General features: G+C 40.2%; 1 protein-coding gene across 2 annotated transcripts in view; it reads right to left on the bottom strand.

Annotated features, from left to right (window-relative positions):
* LOC111954812 (transcription factor HIVEP3-like) overlaps positions 1–2883 on the bottom strand; it is a 40923-nt gene extending 38040 nt beyond the window's left edge. For both annotated transcript variants that reach the window (XR_011474418.1, XM_023974720.3), the window contains exon 1: positions 2477–2883. The gene's annotated coding sequence lies outside the window, so the exon portion shown is untranslated. The remainder of the gene's footprint in view (positions 1–2476) is intronic.
* Positions 2884–8119: the final 5236 nt, after the last annotated feature.

The raw sequence follows: 8119 nt of genomic DNA, 5'->3' as shown, positions 1-8119 counted from the left end.
AAAGGAGACTAGACATCTACCACTATCAGATTAGAGCCATAAAGGAGACTAGACATCTACCACCCCACTACTACTATCAGATTAGAGCCATAAGGGAGACTAGACATCTACCACCCCAACACACACACACACACACACACACACACACCTATTCCTGCTATTATATGTCTAAGAGTAAGGAGGAGGGACGCCTTGGAGAAAATAAATCATAATGTTACCACTGGGCTCTCCATGAAGCCACGGGGGAAATTCCCTCTATGAAGTCACACACACACAGTCAGAAGAATGCCAAACATCCCACCTTTCCACAGCAAAGCACAGTCTCACAGGGAGTGAGACTGTGTGCCCTCTCTCTCCTCCCTCTGCATGCCAAACTGACACCCAATCACCCTGCTGCACAGCATTAGGTGCCATGGGATGTCAGGACTGATCAGTTTGGGGGCACCAGATTCCTGGCCCTAAATCGTCAACTTTAAATACTGTAGCAGTTAAATACCAGCAACAGCTAAACCAACTAAATKAAATCAAGCTTTATTTATACAGCACATTTTAGACATGGAATGRAACACAATGTACTTGCATGAACACTTTTACTACACAACTTAAGAGGATTAAAAAAAACTACAAAAACTGAACAAGTAAAAACTGGTCAAAAAAGCTTCAATGCCAAAACAAAAAAAGCTTTGATGAAGAAAACAATGTTTTGGTGTTGAGTTTGAATAATTGGGAACCATCTAGTGTCCAAGGCCTATTATTTTGGAAATCATATTTGCATCAATAAAATACACTACGATATGGCACACATATGTATTGTTCTCTCTATAAATTCAAAACAACAAAAAACATTTCTGAAGTGTCTAAAATCGACATTTCAACAGCTTGGCCTGAAATGCCCTCTGTCTTTACGACAGTCCATCGTCTTGATTACACGCAAGATGATAGTTAATACTATAGGGGCGCGTGGTATTGGAAATCGAAGCACTCTTGAGCTGTTGATGGACTCCAACTGTCACATGGGTAATACTTCTTATAATGCACTATTAACAAATACATCGCGGGACAATATGTATCCGTATTTCACAAAGAAAGATGTGCTTGCAACAAACAGAAGGCTATGTGCGTGCTAGAGAATGGAGAAAGCGTCACAGAAAGCGTCACCGGGGCGCATGGATGGACGCAGCAGTGTCGTCCACAACAGTGCCACTGACTGCGGTGCGGCAGCGTTACGCCATCGTTCATTCCAAGAAACCTACGCGGCTGGAGTCTAATATAGGCGATCTAATTCTTACCAATGTCATTTTCTGACAATTTACTTGGCGAATAGAGTAGAATTTGATGAATAGGGTTCGGATCTGTGCAGACAGACAGGCACAGTGGATAGATATTGACTACTGARATTGCATGCTTCAGTATATCCGCAGTGACATAATATTAAACACAAACGAGCCGCAATCTGAGCCGAGCAATGGGGATATTGTATGCTAATATTTATTGATAACGATATGATTTCGTGTGCGGCTGACATTCCCGCGGACTGTACGGGATGCTCTCTCTGCCGTAGTCAGTCACATTGAATTCTAGCAGGTTAGAATTCCATGCACAGAATAAGTCAATTCATAGGGCATGCTCTGCAGAATGACCACTACATTTCCGGCTATTCTAAAATGGTTATGAAATAGGCCTACGTTATTTGACATCCATTTTATGTTGTAAATTAATTTCCCTATTCTCGCTTTCGGAGATTGGAGGAGAAAAGGAGGCATGGCATCCCTGTCCTGTGGATGCTGATGTGGGATTGAGGGCTCTTGCATTCCTGAGAGAGCGACTCACATTAGTGAGATGCACGTTGGCAACAGCATGACCTAATCGAATGACAAATTATTCGAAAAAGCAAATGGCATAATATTTGACCAAGATGTCTTTGTAAGACAAACACAACTAGAGGATTTTCTTATTCATACATAATTATTTCCGTTATTTTATTGATGAGTCAATAGCCTAGGCTACTGTAAAATAATGGCTGATAAAAAAAATAAAAACACATGGCCGTCCGATCGCGTGTTGTTCCGTTTCCTATCTGCATAATGTAGCCTGGCGACTGTGTGGTTGGCAAGCTGAAACACTGGTTTCGCTCTTCCTTTTCTCATATCTACCTATTACACTTGAACAATGACAAACCAAGCCTTGGAATGGACCCAATACTGTACAAAACAGAGGCAGTAGGTATAAACTAGTAGCTACACATGCACACAACACGCAATCCACGATTTTCACAATGCATTCTGCTTCATACACAAAAACATAACACATTTTTCATAGTTCGCTGTTTTGTTGGATAGAAGGTTTTATGCACGCGACCTGCAACGCGCGAGAACGCACAATAACCTATCATCATCTCCTGTGAAAAACAGTTACTGTAGCTAGTGAGCTCTTGAAGGTTTCAAATAATGATACAATGTATCTAGCATTACTGTACCTGCAGAGCCGCTGGTAGTGAACTTCACTTCGTTGCAGTGCAGTTGCCGTGTCTCCTCCACAGAGGCTTATCAGCCAGGGGCATACCGGTATGCAAAATTATGGTAATAAAGCCAGATGCTAAAATGTAAATGTGCTACCTGTCAACATAGCTGCACTGTTTAAGCCATGTAGGCTATTCGGAAACAGAGCAGACTTTCTCAGAATCTATCCTACCATGTAAACGGACTGCCCCAGGTTGATAAGTGTTATTTTTCTTGACGCTGGCGGGATAGGGATGGATGGTCCCCTCTTCTCTCCTCATTGTCCCTTTTCAAACTGATGCTGCGATTTCACACAGCAGCGTGCGCCAATGTCCCACACACACAGCTGGTCCTCGCGAAAAACATGCTGGTTCGATCCACGCAGTTCCAGCGCACCGCACTAGCACTCACGAGACCAGAGAAATACTCCGCCCACTTTAACAACTTGCAGTGCTGGCAGTGGCATACTGTAGTCACTACAGTGGAGAAACAGGCCTATGCCTTTTGTTTCTCATTAAAGGCTCTGGTATGGTATTAGCCTTCAATGTAGTTTTAAATAGGCCTATGATATTATATATTTCATATAATCTCCGTTTGAACAAATCCTGGTGAGTGACAGAGACAATGGATAATAGCAGGCCTACATTGTAAAGGGGTTGCCATGAATTTGACAGGCAGCTTAGTGGCAAGTACAATTCTGTATTTCATATTACAGTATTGCTACTGTAATATACATACAGTCTCAAAGCAAGTACTGTGTAATGACAGTACAATATCTTAAAATTGACTATTATACTATTAAAATACATACATTTTCCCACAATGCACCATCATTTACAGTATTATGTAGTTAAACGTTTGAGTTTACTGTTGAAAGCCAAAATTACTGTATAAATTAGTTATGTTACAGTGTAACACYATAGACAATGTAAATAAATGTTGAATTACTTTTCTGTACCCTAATTAAATAATTACTATGTAATATTAATAATGACTGCCAACAAATACAATAGGGTTTCTCGCAGCTTGAACCCTTAATTACTTGATGATCATACATCAGAATGTGAAGAGGTTCCCTATATTATTATTGTATTGTCTGAATCAAATATATAAGTCTGGACCTAAAGTATTATCACAGCGCCTTCAGAAAGTTTTCACACCACTTGACTTTGTCCACATTGTGTGTTACAGCCTGAATTTTGTATTTTTTTTGTCACTGGCCTACACACAATACCTCATAATGTCAAAGTGTTATGTTTTTCGAAATGTTTACAAATTCTTTTTTTTTTTAAGTAAAAAGCTGAAATGTCAAGCCTAAATAAGTTCAGGAGTAAAAATGTGCTTAGCAAGTCACATAATAAGTTGCACGGACTCTCGGTGTGCAATAAGTGTTTGACATAATTTTTTTGAGGACTARCTAATCTCTTTACCCCACACAGAGATACTAATAATACACTTTAGATGGTGTATAAATACACCCAGTCACTGCAAAGATACAGGCGTCCTTCCTAATTCAGTTGCCGGAGAGGAAGGAAACCCCTCAGGGATTTCACCATGAGGCCAATGGTGACTTTAAAACAGTTAGTTTAATGGCTGTGATAGGAGAAAACTGAGGATGGATCAACAACATTGTAGTTACTCCACAATACTATCCTAAATCACAGACTGAAAAGAAGGAAGCCTGTACAGAACAAAAATATTCCAAAACATGCATCCTGTTTGCAACAAGGCACTAAAGTAATACTGCAAAAAATGTGGCAAAGCAATTAACTTTTTGTCCTGAATAAAAGGTTGTTTTGGGCAAATCCAATGCAACACATTACTGGAGTACCACTCTCCATATTTTCAAGCATAGTGGTGGCTGCATCATGTAATGTGTATGCTTGTAATGGTTAAGGACTGGGGAGTTTTTCAGGATAAAAAATAAATGGAATGGAGCTAAGCACAGGCAAAATCCTAGAGGAAAACCTGGTAGTCTGCTTTCCGCCAGAAACTGGGAGATTAATTCACCTTTCAGAAGGATAATAACCTAAAACACAAGGCCAAATCTACGCTGGAGTTGCTTACCAAGAAGACAGTGAATGTTCCTGAGAGGCCGAGTTAGTTTTGACTTAAAAATAAATGGCTCGACCTGAAAATGGTTGTCTAGCAATGATCCACAAAGAATTTTAAAGAACTTGAGGAATATTTTAAAGAATGGGACATGGTGTGTAAACTTTCAGAGACTTACCAAGCAAGACTCACAGCTGAAATAGCTGCCAAAGACCTCTGAGACTTCCCATTAAAGCCTTCAGTAGTTAATTGCTCAACATTTAGCTTGTTTTTCTACACAGGTTGCTAGGTTACATTCTGTACCAGAGAGTTGCCAGGTTACATTCTGTACCAGAGAGTTGCCAGGTTATATTCTGTACCAGAGAGTTGCCAGGTTATATACTATACCAGAGAGTTAACAGGTTATATACTGAAAGTTGCCAGGTATTACTGAAAGTTGGCAGGTTATGTTCTATATACCAGAGAGTTGCCAGGTTATATACTACACAAGAGAGTTGCCAGGTTATATTCTGAAAGTTGCCAGGTTTATTCTATACCAGAAAGTTGCCAGGTTATATTCTCTACCAGGGAGTTGCCAGGTTACGTTCTCTACCAGTGAGTTGCCAGGATATATATTGATAGTTGCCAGGTTATATTCTATACCAGAGAGTTGCCAGGTTTTATTCTATACCACAGAGTTGCCAGGTTATATTCATTACCAGAGAGTTGCAAGGTTATATGTTATACCAGAGTTGCCAGGTTTTATACTGAAAGTTGCCGGGTTATATTCTCTTCCAGAGAGTTGCCAGGTTATATTCTATACCAGAGTTGCCAGTTATTTTCTGAAAATTGCCAGATGTATTCTATACCAGGGAGTTGCCAGGTTATATTCTCTACAAGGGAGTTGCCTGGTTATATACTGAGAGTTGCCAGGTTATTTTCTCTACCTGAGAGTTGCCAGGTTATATTCTATACCAGAGAGTTGCCATGTTAAATTCTATACCAGAGAGTTGCCAGGTTATATTCTATACCAGAGAGTTGCCATGTTGTATTCTATACCAGAGTTGCCAGGTTATATTCTATACCAGAGACGTGCCAGGTTTTATACTAAACCAGAGAGTTGCCAGGTTATATTCTGAAAGTTGCCAGGTTATATTCTATACCAGAGAGTTGGCACGTTGTATACTATACCATAGAGTTTGCACATTATATTCTATACCAGAGAGTTGGCACGTTATATTCTATACCAGAGAGTTGCCAGGTTATATACTGAAAGTTGCCAGGTTTTATTCTATACCAGAGAGTTGCCATGTTTTATTCTATACCATACAGTTGCCAGGTTTTATTCTATACCAGAGAGTTGTCAGGTTGTATACTATACCAGAGAGTTGGCACGTTATACTCTATACCAGAGAGTTGCCAGGTTTTACTCTATACCAGAGAGTTGGCAGGTTGTATACTATACCAGAGAGTTGGCACGTTATACTCTATACCAGAGAATTGCCAGGTTATAATTCTGAAAGTTGCCAGGTTTATTCTATACCAGAGAGTTGCCATGTTGTATTCTATACCAAAATTTCCAGGTTATATTCTATACCAAAGAGGTGCCAGGTCAGATTTAATACCAGAGAGTTGCCAGGTTATATACTGAAAGTTGCCAGGTTATATTCTATACCAGAGAGTTGCCAGGTTGTATTCTATACCAGTGAATTAACAGGTGTCATGACGTGGCCCTTTCTGGATATAGATCGTGGCTTCCCCCGCTCTCTCTCACTCTACACCCAGGTTCTGTTATCTCAGGTCGTAAATTCCTGGCGGAGAATTTCTCGACCTGGCCATGCAGTATAGAAAGAGAGAGTTTCACAGTAGAACAAAGGAACTTCTACTACATCACAGAATTTGAGAACTGAACAATATCCATGTTGTAGAGAATGTGTAAACAGTCGGTTGAGAAGCCAGCTACGACCCGGTCCATTTTGTTTAAGTTTTGTGGCCTCGTGAAAGACAATACAGCCACATTACCGTAACTCTGTTTATACAGGTGCCTCCGTTATGAGGTTTGCATCTAATTATTGTATAAAATGAATGAGTAAAGATGAAACTATTTGTGAAATGATGTAATGTGATGTTAAACCTTTAATGTGAGAGAATTGTATTCCCTTTAAAGTTTAACTAAGTCATTGGCCTGTTCCTGTGAGCACAGACATGATCAGGCGTCATAGAACTGCTTGTTCTACTGTTACGAATAAAACACCCTTCTGAGGGAAATCCTCTTCAGACCACGCATATCTCGGTGTAAGCGGAGGTGGCACAGGTTTGAGTACCAAGACTAAGCAAACCCACAGCGTAATCTGTGATTGCGAATAGTTATTGAATTCCTAACCATACCACGTGGAGCATTGGCTACACGGCTGGAAATGGTTAAACTCTGAGACTATCGATCCCTACAGAATAAGGGGAAATCTAAGATACTAATTACTAGTCTGCAGCTAGAAATGATGTAAACCTGGGATGCAAAGACCGACAACCACCGAAACATCTATTCTATGGTAACATTTCTGAATGGTATCCATTCTAACCACGAAAGACTTTGATCTTCAGGGAAGCGGAGAGAGAGAGAAAGAGATGCGGATGAACTGACTCTCCAGCAGACGGACCGGATTCCAACAGAAAAGATCACGACACATGGGCGTAAATATTAATATTGATTGCAATTATTCCCGAATGAGTGAGTGTTCATGTGCAAAGGATTAGCATTTCAATTAATATAATTATAGTAGTACTGTGTGATCCCTCTGGTCTTTCCCGCTCTCGCTCAGTCCACACACACTTCCCTTTGCCCACCAAGCCACCATATCGGCTTAGCCCACAAGGGAATCTTCCCTATCATTTGTTAGTAACATACAGTTGAAGTCGGAAGCTTACATACACTTAGGTTGGAGTCATTAAAACTAGTTTTTCAACACTCCACAAATTTCTTGTTAACAAAATATAGTTTTGGCAAGTCAGTTAGGACATCTACTTTGTGCATGACACAAGTAATTTTTCCAACAATTGTTTACAGACAGATTATTTCACTTATAATTCACTGTATCACAATTCCAGTGGGTCAGAAGTTTACATACACTAAGTTGACTGTGCCTTTAAACAGCTTGGAAAATTCCAGAAAATGATGTCATGGCTTTAGAAGCTTCTGATAAATTATGTCAATTAGCCTCAGTCAATTGGAGATGTACCTGTGGATGTATTTCAAGGCCTACCTTCAAATTCAGTGCCTCTGTGCTTGACATGGTAAAATCTAAAGAAATCAGCCAAGACCTCAGAAAACAATTGTAGACCTCCACAAGTCTGACTCATCCTTGGGAGCATTTTACAAATGCCTGAAGGTACCATGTTCATCTGTGCAAACAATAGTACGCAAGTATAAACACCATGGGACCACGCAGCCGTCATACCAATCAGGAAGGAGACGCGTTCTGTCTCCTAGAAATGAGCGTACTTTGGTGTGAAAAGTGCAAATCAATCCCAGAACAACAGCAAAGGACCTTGTGAAGATGCTGGAGGAAACAGATAAAAAAGTATCTATATCC

This window comes from Salvelinus sp. IW2-2015, linkage group LG30 (genome assembly GCF_002910315.2).
Source record: "Salvelinus sp. IW2-2015 linkage group LG30, ASM291031v2, whole genome shotgun sequence".
NCBI classification, from domain to species: domain Eukaryota; kingdom Metazoa; phylum Chordata; class Actinopteri; order Salmoniformes; family Salmonidae; genus Salvelinus; species Salvelinus sp. IW2-2015.
The sequence above is the reverse complement of the archived record's forward strand: the minus strand, read 5'-3'. Positions and strand labels throughout refer to the sequence as shown.